Source organism: Alligator sinensis, unplaced genomic scaffold, assembly GCF_000455745.1.
Source record: "Alligator sinensis unplaced genomic scaffold, ASM45574v1 scaffold312_1, whole genome shotgun sequence".
Classification (NCBI taxonomy): Eukaryota; Metazoa; Chordata; order Crocodylia; family Alligatoridae; genus Alligator; species Alligator sinensis.
Window position 1 is genome coordinate 1,512,032 of NW_005842029.1, and position 13,604 is coordinate 1,525,635.

Consider the following 13,604-nt stretch of genomic DNA (forward strand, 5'->3'; position numbering starts at 1 on the left):
GAGCAGTATGTGGTGTGTGGCCCTGGGGCCCATGGCTTGTTTGATGCAACCCCCCAGTGTGCAGCCCTTGCTGGTGTGGTCTCCAGAATGTATGGCTCTGGGGGCTTAGACAGCCCTGACTTGGATCATAGTCAGGCAGAAGGCAGGGTAGAGTGGCATTGGTTCGGAGAGACATGAGTGTTCCTAGGTGGCAGCCTTCTGCCTGACTTCAAACTGATATGGCTAATTTCTTCAACTCCTGGACCATAGTAGTTAATTAAATACAAATCATCTTTACATAAAATAGAAAAGAAATATTGTTTGTTTGATTTTAAAATTGCCTGTTTACAACCCTGTAATTTATTCAGTCTGAGAGAAGACCCTCCTTTGAATACCAGGTTGCTGTGTTTATGTCCTTGTTTGGCATCTCTGGCACTTTTTCTAGGCACAGCGTTTCTGTCTTTTACCCTTTCATGGCCTGTGTGGTCCTCAGGAGCTCTGTTGTCTCTTCAGATGTCACAGTTGCTTAAACACACACTTTTCCCAAGTGCACTTGCCTTGCAGGCACTCTAAGTACAGTTTTCCTGTCTAGGGAAATGGGGTTATTGAAATTGCAATGCACAGACTTTGCAAAGACTTGTAACACAATCATTCTTTGCTTTAGGTAGCAAATGAAATATATCTAAGCAAAACAGTGGTACACCAATGTACCTTCTGCCTTAACTTCCATTATGTCCATGTTCCCTCCTTTCCACATATGGCAGTGAAGGGAAGGCAGTGTACGGCAGGACCAAAAGCAGCATAGCTTTATTAGCACAGCACTAAGCACAGGGTAATTATCTCTGTGGTGGGCTCATTAGCTTGGGCACAGCTCTGTGCTTGCTTTCCATTCCAGAGTTAGCATGTGCTGAGTGAGCTCAGGTTTTGTTCATGGCTATCTCAGAATATCTTTGCTTGGCATTCTGTATGCACTTATCCATGAAGCCTTTTCCTCTCCGAACCCACCACTTGCTGGCCTTCTGCTTTCCAGTCCCTTTTGTCAGGTGACCTCCCCCCAGCAAATTACACAGTAGGTGATCCTTTGTTTATTTCAGACTTGATGAACTTGTTTGACCTGGGCAACTTGTTTGGTCCCTGTGTCTATAGCTTTTTTACCTGGAGAATCACTGAAATAATGATCTTTCATTATTAGCCAAGTTTTGGATTCTTCTATACTCCCCTCCGTTTAGTTGTTCCTAAACTTCAGTATTTGAGCCAGCAGGTTCCTTTTATTTGGAGTTTCTTTTACCTGGAGAATCACTAAAGTAATTATCCTTCTTTATTAGCCGTATACTATATGCAAGACTTTATTCTGAAGCCTCCTGTGTGTGTTAGTTTACTATACGGGCATAGTATAATACAGGAGAAAAGACAAATAAACTTCACATTCAGCAAGAGTTCCAGTGTGAGACACATGCACAAAGAGTTCTCAGTATATAATGGAATTCAGAAACTGAACGTAGATCTTCAGAGGAAGTCAAACCGAGAGCAACGGGAGTTGTGTGGTCTGAGGATGCCATGATGTTTTGTCATTGAAGAAAAAGAAGTAATGCTACAAGGAAATAAAACAACCAAATGCTCAGTAACTGGACCCACACAATGTATGGTTAAATCTTTGCAACTGAAGGAAGAATGGAATTTTTAGAAGCCATTAATAATACTCCTGGTAGGACATGTTCACTTAAAAATACCAATTTGCTGAACCAAAATGTTTTGTTCAGAATCTCTTGAGTTCAGTGAATTTTTACAAAAGCCAAAACAGACTTGCCTTCCTGGTGGACTGCTCCCACTTTGGGGATTCTAAAAGCTGTGATTGCAGTTCTAGGGAAGTTCCCCAGTAGGAGCATCCAGGGGTCAGAAACCCTGGACGATCTGAGTCCTCAGCTCTGGAGCGATCTGTTCAGTGGGTCTGGCTGGAGTCAGAGACCCACAACTTCCATGTCCTGTGGTCATGGAACGGAGTGGTCCACCTGATGGGAATTTAGGACCTGCAGTTTTGGCCAGGACCTCAGGGCTTCCATAGGCCCAAAGCCAGGACATGGAGCCTGAAAGTGTTGAGGTGAGCACACAGAATCCTTGGCTCTGGGGTGGTCTGCATGGCGCAGTTGACCGGGAGCCATATATCCTGGGAGACTTCTTGTCATTGTCAGAAAAAAAAGACATGACTTGTTTCTAAAAAGAAATTTTAAAGATAAAAAGATAATTTTGAGTTCACAGGAGATTCTGCCAAAAAATTGGTTTGGGTCTTATCCAGAGCAAAACCAAATTTTGAAAATAATAAAATATCCGGTGGACTGGCAAGCCTGATTTTCAGTCGGTTCTAATTAACACCAGGAGTGATATTCAGAATCTAATTTGCAGTTAATTTCTAGAGTATGAGGACTACATTTCAGTTTTTTTACATGATTCCAAACTTTCTGACCATCTCAGTAATGTGATATTTACAGCCATTGCACATGCAGCATATAACTTATTAAACAGCAACATCGTTTTAGTGGGTAGTTTGCGAAAAGAATAAGATTATTGTTGGTCAAAAGAGGCATTCTTTTGTTTATTACTTGAAGCACTTATTATTACTTTATAAAATATTTTATGAATTGCAAGACTATGTCAACATTTATGTTTGTATAGAACTTCCTACAGGCAAGTACTGCATTTATTTTGTGGATGGTATTATATTTATAGTTAATCTTGAATAAACATACTAAATAAAAAGACAAAAAAACAAGTACTATACAATTCTCCACATAAGTCTAGCTGCTTCCCTAAATATCAGTACTTTCAGTGTCCCAAGATATAAGTCAGTTGTTAATCAGATAGTCATTCCACGTGTTCAGAGAGGGTCATACATTTCTAGCAAGCTGAAGTTTTTATTTTAATTTATTATTTTTTTATCTATTTGCAGTGTCCTGAACAATCAGAAAATCATGCTTCCCTCCTCAGTTCTCCAAAAAAAAAATTTAGGTAATGCGTTCATCAGAATGAAGGCCTGTATCCACATCTATACTGCATTAGAGTAAGGTAAAGGTGAGAGGAGGCAAACAGGGATGTAAATATATGGTGAAGCTGTTGTTTCCTAGGGGCCTATAGCAGTGGTCGACAATCTAAACCCCAAGCGTTGGATATGGCCTGTAAAAGAGGTCAAGTCCACCTCACAAAGTTCCCATCTAGCACAGGAGATTGGTGGCACAGAGTTGTATTGTACTACTCATCCCCTCTTCAGCCCTCCCCTGTGCTACTGAACGTGCTGCTCTGCCAGGTCTGCACTTACTCTTGCTGGAAAGAGTTCGCTGACCAGTGGACAGGGTAAGCAGAGGCAGTTGGCTACTTCTCCAGAGGGAAGAGATATGTGACCTGCAACTGGGACTGGGTGCAATAGGCAACCTGTGCTGGCAACAGTTGCCAACCCCTGATCTAGAGGAAAGAATTAAATTGTTAACAGAGGAGTCTCATTTCTACAAATGAAATATTGTTGAAAATAGTGGATTGTGTTTCCAAATCCCATAGGCTGTTTAAAAAACCACCTAAATATTACCTCTTAGCATCAGCAACCATTTCACTGACATTTACAGTGTGCAGTTGTATTCTGTTTTTTTGTTTGCTGAATTTTTAGGAACAACTAAGCTGAGGGAAGCATAGGAGAAGAATCCAAAAAGAAAATGAGGGGGAGATCTGAATCTGCCAGCTTTATTCCTGCTGTACAGTACTTAACTCAATGGGCAGTCCCATTCACTTCAATTAGATTTTTGCATACTGTACAAAGATAGCAAATTTGGGTGCAATATTTGCATTGGGCCCTGTTCATGATGTTTTCCTTCTTTTAAAGTTAGTTCGTCTAATTTAATTTAGCAAGAGGAAAAATTCCTTAAGATCTTTTCAAAACATCTAGCCTTGGTATAATCCAAGGTGAGTTACGAGTCCAGCACAATGTAGATTGTGTCTGTGTGCATAAGCATATTTTGACTGTTAAACTTTATCAGCTGTTTAAGAGAAAAGGAAGTATTTCACAAATCTTCACTGAAAAGATATTGCTTGACTTAGATTAAAACATGAATTTGAGATTTTGTGAATGGACTGTACTACTGCTAAGGGCCCTTATATTTCTGAAAATCATTTCCTTAAATATTCCAGAAGCAAAAGAACCAAATACACAATGCACGCGCATCATCCTTGCTTACTTTTAGTGTTTCTTTTTGGTTCTTAATAATTGAATTAATGGTAATGGCATATAGGATATAATCTAAGTTATGGTGAGAATTTGAAGTAGAGACTACATACCCATGCTTCATTGCCTCGGGACGTAGTTTTAGCACAGGGCTGTCCAACTGGCTGCTCATCCGGGCCACTGCTCATCCACTGCTCCTGCTGCAACAGCAGCCAGAGTCTCCAGGTCCCTCATCCCTTTTCAAGCTCCCTCTTCCTGCCCCTGCTCCAGGGGGCAGGACAGTGTACCAGCTCAGGGAGCTGAGGGTAGGGGTGCAGCGAGATGTGGGGAGAGTCTTAGGCACATGGTGCAGTGGTAGAGGGGAAGTCGCAGGTGTGCGGTGTAGCAGGGAAGGGTCACAGGCATGCAGTTCAGTGCTGGTGGTGCGGGGTGGTATCTGTAGGGTGTGCAGCCTGGTGGGTTCTCCTTGGTGCAGCCTGTGGGCAATGTTCCCTCTAAGATTTAGCGATCCGTGAGCAATCCTGGCTGGGAGTGCATAGGTATCGCAGTGTGCATGCCCCTCCTGCAACAGCCTGTGGCTGGGTTGGGGCGGGTGGTGAGCAGCTGAACGCGAACCTGGCAGCGGGAGGAGCATCAGTGCCCCCTTGCTATGGCACCGGGAGTTCCCCCCAGGTGTCTGGGGGCCATGTCCCCCTACTGTCTTGCCCCCTGTTGGTACGCCACTGTGTGTGCATGGCATTAAAAAGTTATTGTGTGGCATGATTTTTTATTGTGTGCGGCCATGCATGCATGCAGATTAGAGGGAATGCTGCTTCTGGGTGATGTGGCTCTCAACTGCTTGGCAGTTGGACAGCCCTGATTCAGCAGTTTTAATTTAAAGATTTCATAGTGACATCCCACCAATTCTGGGGCAAGGAACATTTTACAAACAACTGGCAACATGGGATAACTTAACTTTTGTTTGAATATGAGTCTGCCAAATGACATTTCTTTTGTCAACCTGCCAATGACAATTTTTATCATCACACAGAAGATACCCACTGCCATGCAAATGTAACAGTTCTATTGTATGGAAAATATGGGAAGGTAGTTATTTCACCCTATATTTTTGCATCAAATATTGATGCCCATGGTCAATAGTAATTCCCCTTGAGTTCAGTAGGCCAGGACTTCACCTGTTGTGTCTTTATATGCTGGCTGTTCTCTATGTTCTTACAGGCAGTTTATTATCTTCCTGGTCATTCTGTATTTGGCCCTCATGTAGACATGCAAAAATTACCATGTACTCCCCCCAGCATGGTAACAGACTCAAGCTTGAGGAAGCATTGGAGATTTCTTCTTGTTTATTTGCCTGGAGAGGACAGTCCTGTCCTTTCCTCATACTGGACAGTAGAACTTGTGCGGTGCTGAAATAAGTTGTGCCTCTGGAGATGTGTGCGCCACATCAAATTGCAAGCAGTTTTATACTTCTCTTGGAGAAGTATTGTGATCAAATCTTTAATTTGTATTTTGTTAATCAAATATACCTCTAGTTTGGTCTCCAGGGATGAGATGAGTTACTTCAAGCACCTCTAGGGATAAGATAACCCTACATAGCATATTCTAATTGTTCTTAGTGCTGATTAGTATACTACATGTCTACTGAGAACTGGAAGGAACCACCAGTTCATTTCCATAGGATGTGATTACATAAAATAGGATCATTGAGCTGGTAGATTGCTGTCTGTTTGCCCCCCTTGAGGGGTTAATGTGGCCACTGGGCTCCCACCTAGCCACCACTGCCCCATTGCTCTGACTGCAGCAGTAGCAGAGGTCTCTGAGATTCCACTCCCTCTTCTACTTCTTGCTCTCACTGTGAGGGGCAGGGTGGGACAGGGCAGAACAGTACACAGTGTTGGTGGAGTCCGCAGCTGGGTACTGTGAGTATAGGCCAGGACACAGTGCAGTGGAGGCAGGGGGTACACCCATGTAGCATGGTGTAGTGGTAGGGAAGGGACACTCATGTAGCAGAGTGCAGCAGTGGCGGAGGGATGCATGGACAGAGTTGGTGAAGCCAGCATGGTGTGCAGTCCCTACTCAGCTATGTACAGACAGCCAGAAAGCCCAAGGCTGAATTGATTAAATCTTTGCAAGTTAGTCTAAGCTGCATAGATTGAACCAGAAAGCAAGTGAACTTTGGATCTGGAAATGCAGCCATATGCCTGGAGTGGCCTCGGCCAGAAGGTGGGGGGCGCTAGAGCACACTGCCCTGCTTGGCTGGAGCAGACAGCCTGGGACAAAGCTAGCTTACCCACTCTGTGAGGGGGAGGAAGGGGTTGTGCAGAGGTGCAAAGCATCCTGGGATGCTGGTGGACTGTGAGTTAACTTGAATCTGGATTGGATCTGGAACAGAAGTTCAATAAACCAATTTAACCTAAATCAGTTAAGTCTGATACTACATCCATCCAGGTTTATCTGAAACCGGTTTTGGTCATTTTGAAAACAGTTTATGTGCACTGAACTTCTTTTATGTTACAGATTTGAACTTGTTTCCTATGACTTATACTGGTTTATGTGTAATTTCTGTTCCTAGCCCTAAGTGCAGCCACCGGCTACTTAGTAGTTGGAGAGCCCTGGTATTAAGAGATATTGGTATTAACAGCTTGTTGAAAGAGATTGTTTTTCTGCAGTATGTTACTTATAAACATTGATCTTTTAAGTTAGTTAACTAACTTGTATCTTTGCAGCTTTATTTCTGAGTTGCATGGCCATTATGGTTTTTCTCTCTCTCTCTTTTGGGGAATAAATATTGTATTGTAACTGACTGTATGAATGACTGGCTACAATGAAAACATGGTGGTTCCCCGAGGAGGAAATGTGCTGCCAGTATTGCTCTTGAGCACTATCCAGGAGCTTCAGAGAGTGCTCCTTCCCATCTTCCCAGATGGAGTTCTTTGAAGCCACAAGTATTAGAGTGAAAGGGTCATACAGAGGAAAAATGACTTATAATGTTTACACTTGCCCTGTGTCTTTCACTGGAGGATAGCAAAGGGCTTTTTATAGGTGAGCTTGTCTCTTATATAGAAAGAATGAAGATATTGAGGTTAGTTATCCATTTCAGTGAGATGTAGCAGTGGAACCCAGGTCTCCTGACTCTCAGTTAGTTCCCTAAATATTAAACCTTAATCCCTCCTGCATTAGAAAGAAAAGACATGTTTAAAATTACACTGTTTGCTGTGGTACTATAATACAGCCTGAGTCATGACCTGGAGTAGTCATGCACCTTACACAGCGGGGCAATGGAGGAGGGCGAGCTTGATTATCTCGGAAGTGTTCAGTCATGTCTCCACAATTTCACAACTGCTTGCTAGCAGATGTCTGATTGGTAAGCTTCTGGTTAAGTGCGTTAGTACTGAGACAACACAGAGTAACAGTAAAAAACAACCTTGTATTGTTAATTATCAGCACTCAAAACTCAATTAGTTGCTTGAATTACTCACTGATTTCCCAAGCTGCAATCACACAACTCTTGTTCAGTCTTCACTGCTCTTGTCAACAATAGAGTCAACTACAGTGAAGGGTAGAAAGAAGTGAAGGTTTTAATGATGTGCTCATATATTTTATGGTTATAAAGTGTATGCTGCAGATTGACCCAGGGAAACAACTGTAATGGAATCAAGGAAGTATGAACAGATATAAAGACGTGGAATGTCACATACCATGGAAATGATTTTAAAATAATTATTTCACATTTTCCAGTTACAATGTTTAGTTTTACATTTTTTCTTGTTTATTTGGCTATTTTGAAGTGCACCTGTAAGACTACCATTCCTTCTCCATACAAAGTGGAACATAAGGAGAATTTGCCACATCAGCTAGCAAGGTTGCAGGCTGCCAGTGAATATCCTATGTTAAGATAGGAAGTAAATGTAAAGGGAGATCTGGAAGAAACAGGGAAGAATCAGAAGAGAAGAACTGTACAAACAGGAAGGGAAAGGCCAGCAAAAATCCAACTGTTGCTGCTACAAAAGGTTTATCATTCCTCCTTAGCAGGTAGATGGATTTTGTCAACCACAAAAATGATTTTGCTGCCAGAAAATTGGATTAAGCCATGGCCTGTGATGCAAAACTTTCTGATGTAAGCAGCAGTAGTCATGAAGCATGTATCTTTTATCAAAATATTAGTTACACAAGGACCTCAAGAACTGAGAATTTCCGATAATTTTAGTTCTCCAAACTTCTGAACTGTAACAAAAGATTTTTATTTTTCTTACTAAACCCCTTTAAACATACTCCAAGTGCTTTTCTTATTAAAAGACTATTTCTTTTGCATCATGGGGACTGAAAAAATGAGAGAAAGATATGCTAGCAAACTCATATCTCCCTTGGCTGGTTTACCCCTTCAGACTTGTATGTTAAGAGCCTGCTGTTTTTATTCCTTGAAGGTGCTACCCTTTCGTAAGTGCCTCTGTTACCTTTAGTGGGACACCTCTCTTTCTCCCTCTTCTATATACCTTCACTCCTGTCCTGTTTCCTTACTCTTCTCCAGGCTTCCTTTGCGCAGGGTCCTTCCTTGCCAGCCTCTGGTTTTTTTACTCTTTTTGTTTTGGAAGAACTGAAACCGTCATTCTCAGTTTGCCTGCTCTTACTAATAAAGTATCTCATTTCCTTTTTCATCTGACCAGTGTAAGTAGTTACTACCTCATGCCCCCATTTTTAGTTGTAATGTCTAAGGACAGCCATGTTAGAAGGCTCTCCAAGTTCTGATAATCTGGTTTTTACTGGCTTCTGGCTGCAAAATATTTTATTTTCTGGCAGTAAAATAAAAGGGGAACCAATTGAAGATCAGGGACAATGCCATTATGTGGTATGTCCCTAGAGGAAATCAGTTGTTTATAATAAACAAACGAACAACTAAGTAACAGAACTTCAGAAGTATTTCCTTCATCTTTTCTGAGAAGGAAATATTTTTTAGAAGAACCACCCTACTCAACTCGGTTTTTTAGACTGACTGGAGGTCCTGGTGATTAGAAATGTTGAGAGACATTTCCCCCTACCTTTAACTGGTCTCAGTCTCATTCAGATATTCCCTATATATACCTCACTTCCCCAAAAGGGCAATGAATATCATTTAAGCAAAAGGTGAACCGTTCCTTTTTGGGCAAATATGAAAGTGTTACTGTCTGTCAAAAAGGTGTTGATAACCATTTTCATAATCACAGCGTGTAGCCTTTCCTTAAGGTCATTTTAAATATGATAATTTTTAAGGTAAATGATCTAAAATGAATATTGAACATGACCTCTAGAGTACAGAAAAAGCACTAACAGAATAGACTTAGATTTGTAGCCCTATTTTGAGTCACTTTACAAAATTACTTTCTATTAAAAAAAAAAAAATCACACTTTACAAGATTATTCCATTCACAAGTTTTGTCAGGTTTATGCATAGTAGAGTGCTGTAATAATCTACCTTGATTTACTGTGAGCATCAATCCCATTTATTCCATATATATCCCATGGCAAAATGGCATGTTATGTCACAGATACCACTGTGGGAGAGCTGTCTTTGCAGCCTTATAGCTTGCCGCCACTTTTTTCAGGCACAAATAAAACATCAATATTCACAGAGAAATGAAGAGGAAAAATAAATTCTCTCTGAGAGGATCCTGCTTTCTTTTCCTGTTTGTAAACTTCTAGCATGTTATGGGCATAATCAAAACTGAACAGAAATATTTGGGTAAAAAATTCCTGTGCCTTTTCAGTGTCCTACCTGTCACTTCAAATCCAGTGCCTCATCCACTTTCATGTCGTAAGACTGCTGCTAATGATACCAGAAGTCAAATGACATGATAAATCAGAAGTCATTAATTAGATAGTTACCTTCACAATTTCTTTCACATTGGGTGAATGTACAGACTGTTCACCCAATACATGTTATAAATACGAAAGAACTGTGAATACAGAGCGAAAGAATGAGTACCCAGGGTTGCAAACCCTGAGTCAGACCCCATAATCATGAGATTTTTTAAAAAAAAACAGATTTAAGAAGAGACTGTTTTGAGCATTTAGGATGCACTTGGGTCTCATTTTGGCTTGTTCTCAGACACCATGATAATTAGAAACTTTTTTTTTTAAGGAGAGCTGAGATATTCCCAAGCCACTTGATTTTAGAGTACAGAGATTTATGTAAAACACTAAATATTGCGAGACTTATACAAAACATGAGAATTGGCAACACTGAGTATTTGATTAGTCATTTTCCATTTCATGATTATGAGAGGAAAAAAATAGCTGTGATTATTAACTCTTTATCAACATCCTCCAAAGTCCTATATGGCTGTCTGCAAGGAGATACTTGGGAAACTTAGGACTCAGAACTTGTGGTAGAGGTGATATCTTTTATTAGACCAGGTAGATTTTTGCAAAAAAATGTTTTTAATTGCAAGCTTTCAGGCACAAGCACCCTTCTTCAGGCATAGGAGAAAAGATTGTAAAAGTTCTCCTAGGTAGAAATGAAAGTTCATATTTCATAGGAGAGTTAAAGGTGTGGTATAATCACCTGCTTGGAACCGTTCATTTTATGCAGGTTAGGCTCAGAGAAAAGTTGGAATAGTCTGTTTTACCTCAAAGTTGTTTGATGGCAAGCAGGATGTAGTCATATTTCCTTCTGGTTATAATATTTCATATTTCACAGAACAGTAAATGCTCTTCTAGGCAGGTATTTCTTATGTGGTGATTTTTGTGTGGTTATTCTTCATTAACCAGTGGTCTGAATTAAAACTGGATCAAGTAAATTGTATTAAAACACTTGTGTGGACAGCCACACACAGAATGAGAAGCTGAAAGTAGGCCAGGGGGTGGCACTTTACGCTAAAAGCAGAGGAGCAGTTTAATGCAGTGCTGTTTGCTCTAGGATATGACTTGTATCAAAACACAGAGGGCATAGTTATTTGTACAGGGAGATTAAATAACAACTGGAAGTAGCCACCAGTGTTACTTTGGATAATTCACAGGTATTTAATGTGGGACAATCAGCATATCCCTCTGTACAGTATTTTTCTGCTAGATAAAATGCTCAAATCCAAATCCAGCCAGCTGTCTGTATTTAGCTTTAGAGCAGGGATTCTCAAGCAGGGTGCCCCCACACCCTAGGGTGCCTTGAGATCCTTTCAAGGCTGCAGTGGAGTGACATATAGCTTTAACACTGTTAGGTCTGTAAAACATGATTCATCAGATAAACCCAGTTTTCAAATAATAATGCCTAGCTGTGGTCTTTCTACAGCAGGGGGAAAACAACTGCCCTATTGTTTTTGTAGTCAAAAAAGAGTGAAAGAATGATAACTAAGAGCTGTGAGAGGCAAGGGTTTCTTAGTGTATTTTGTATTGGACTGAATTACTACTTCATTGTGGGGCTCAAATGTTCATTGCACCAACTTATTATTGCATTGTATGGCTTTTCTCTCTAAGGGAAAGATGTGATTGTGGTCCTGTAGTTTGTTGAGAATTTAACTGTTGGCTTTAGTCCTGAAACAGTCAAAGTAATAGTCCAGTGTCTGGTTACGTTCACTGTGAAGTGTCCGGTTCCATGTTTTATTGTTGCTGGGGTTTTTTTTCAGTTGTGGCAGGAGGAGTTGTTAGAGGTGATGGTGTCCTGGTTGTGGAAGTATTCTTTCAGCTGAAGTCTGAAAGAGATCACCCTAAGAAATCTTGCATCATTTCTGGACCATCATGGCTGCAGCATAAGAACATAAGAATTGCTATTTCCTCGGTCAGACCAGAGCTCCATCTTTCCTGCTATACTGTGTCACAGTGGCAGAGGGGGGATGCTGAAAGGGACAGTGAACAGGGTCTGACCAGGATCTTTTTCCACAGGTCCTCCCTCACTTGCAGCCTCCAGCATTTAAAGTCTGGGAAGTAAGTTCTAATTCAGAGGCTGTATCCCTAGCTCCCATGCTCAATAGTTACTCATGCCCCTTTCTTCCAACAATGTGTCCAATCCCATTTTAAATCTGGTTAAATTGTCAGTGGGCCCATCTACATGTTCATTCATGCTAATGTGCATTAAATTTACTACCTTCATTGTGAGTGAATGGAAAGGCACAGTAAACTATTTTAATGCATGCTAGCAAGAGTGGGCTTTTTTGCTACACTTTAATGCAAATTAAAATAGGCTAATGCGCATTAAAGCACACATGTAGACATGCCTCGTTTCCACAACATCTTGAGGCTATAAGTTCTACACTTTAATTACATGCTGTGTGAAAAGGAACTTCCTTGTGTTAGTTTTGAATTTACTACCTACTAGTTTCATTTGATGTCTTGCGAGAGACAGTAAGTAATAAACCCCGACTGACTTTCTCTTTGCCATTTAGTATTTTGTATACCCTCATCATGCCCTCCCTCTCTCCCCCCACTCTTAAGTACTAAAAGGAAGAGCTGGCATTTTTCTGAGGGCTGCCTCCAGTCTCTGCAGAGGTGCCTCTAGTGTGAAAAACACGGAGAACCGCTGCTTTAGAGACTATCTAGAGTGGAGAGCTCACGCCTCCTTGAAGCAGTTCAGTCTCTGGCTGAAAAACAAGAGGCCTGATTTAATCTAAGGCTGACTGTCTCAGGTTGTGACTGGCATCAAATGCGGGCCTGTCATTTACACACCCCAGGGGAATGGCAATGAGGGGGCTTCACTTTATATCAGCACTTGTGGCCCTGTTACAGTCTGCTGTACTTTCTTTCAACTTTGCAATAAGACTTGAATGTCCTGGGGGCAAACTGGGTGGCTGCTCCACACGCATTGAAAGCGGGGTGCGTGTGTGCGTGTCTGTCATCTGTCTGTGTGTATATGCATGTGTGTGTACTGAAAGTGGGGCAAGGACTGTGTTTGTCTCTCCTTGGAATTTCTTTGGAAGTGTGTGTTTGTGTGTGTACACCTCCTTATGTAGGTGTAGCTTCACATGTGTATGTACAGAAAGTGAGGCAGTGGGTGTGTGTGTGTCTCTCTCCCTGGGATCTCTTCCTCTGGGAAGGATGTGTGTGTGTGTATGTGTCCCCATGTCCTTACGATCTCTTCCTTTGGGAAGAGGGGTGTGTGTGTGTGTGTGTGTGTGTGTGTGTGTGTGCGCGCCTCCTTAGGATCTCTTCCTCTGGGAAGGGATGTGTGTGTCCCTAGGATCTCTTCCTTTGGGAAGTGTGTGTGTGTGTGTTTGTGTGTGTGTACATCTCCTTATGTATGTGTAGCTTCACATGTGTGTGCACATGTGTACTGAAATTGGGGCAACGGTGTGTGCGTCTCTCTCCCCCCCTGGGATCTCTTCCTCTGGGAAGAGGGCTGTGTGTGTATCTCACTGGGATCGCCTCCTCTGGGAAGCAGGGGGCGGTGGAGGGACCCGAGGGGCAAGCCCCCTCTCCCCCCCGGGCAGCGCGGGGTGCGCGGGCCAGTGCCAGGGCC

General features: G+C 41.8%; 1 protein-coding gene across 2 annotated transcripts in view; it reads left to right on the forward strand.

The window, feature by feature from the left end:
- The window catches only part of ARHGAP6 (Rho GTPase activating protein 6), a 575,699-nt gene that overhangs the window by 257,001 nt on the left and 305,094 nt on the right, over positions 1-13,604 (forward strand). The window lies entirely within an intron of this gene.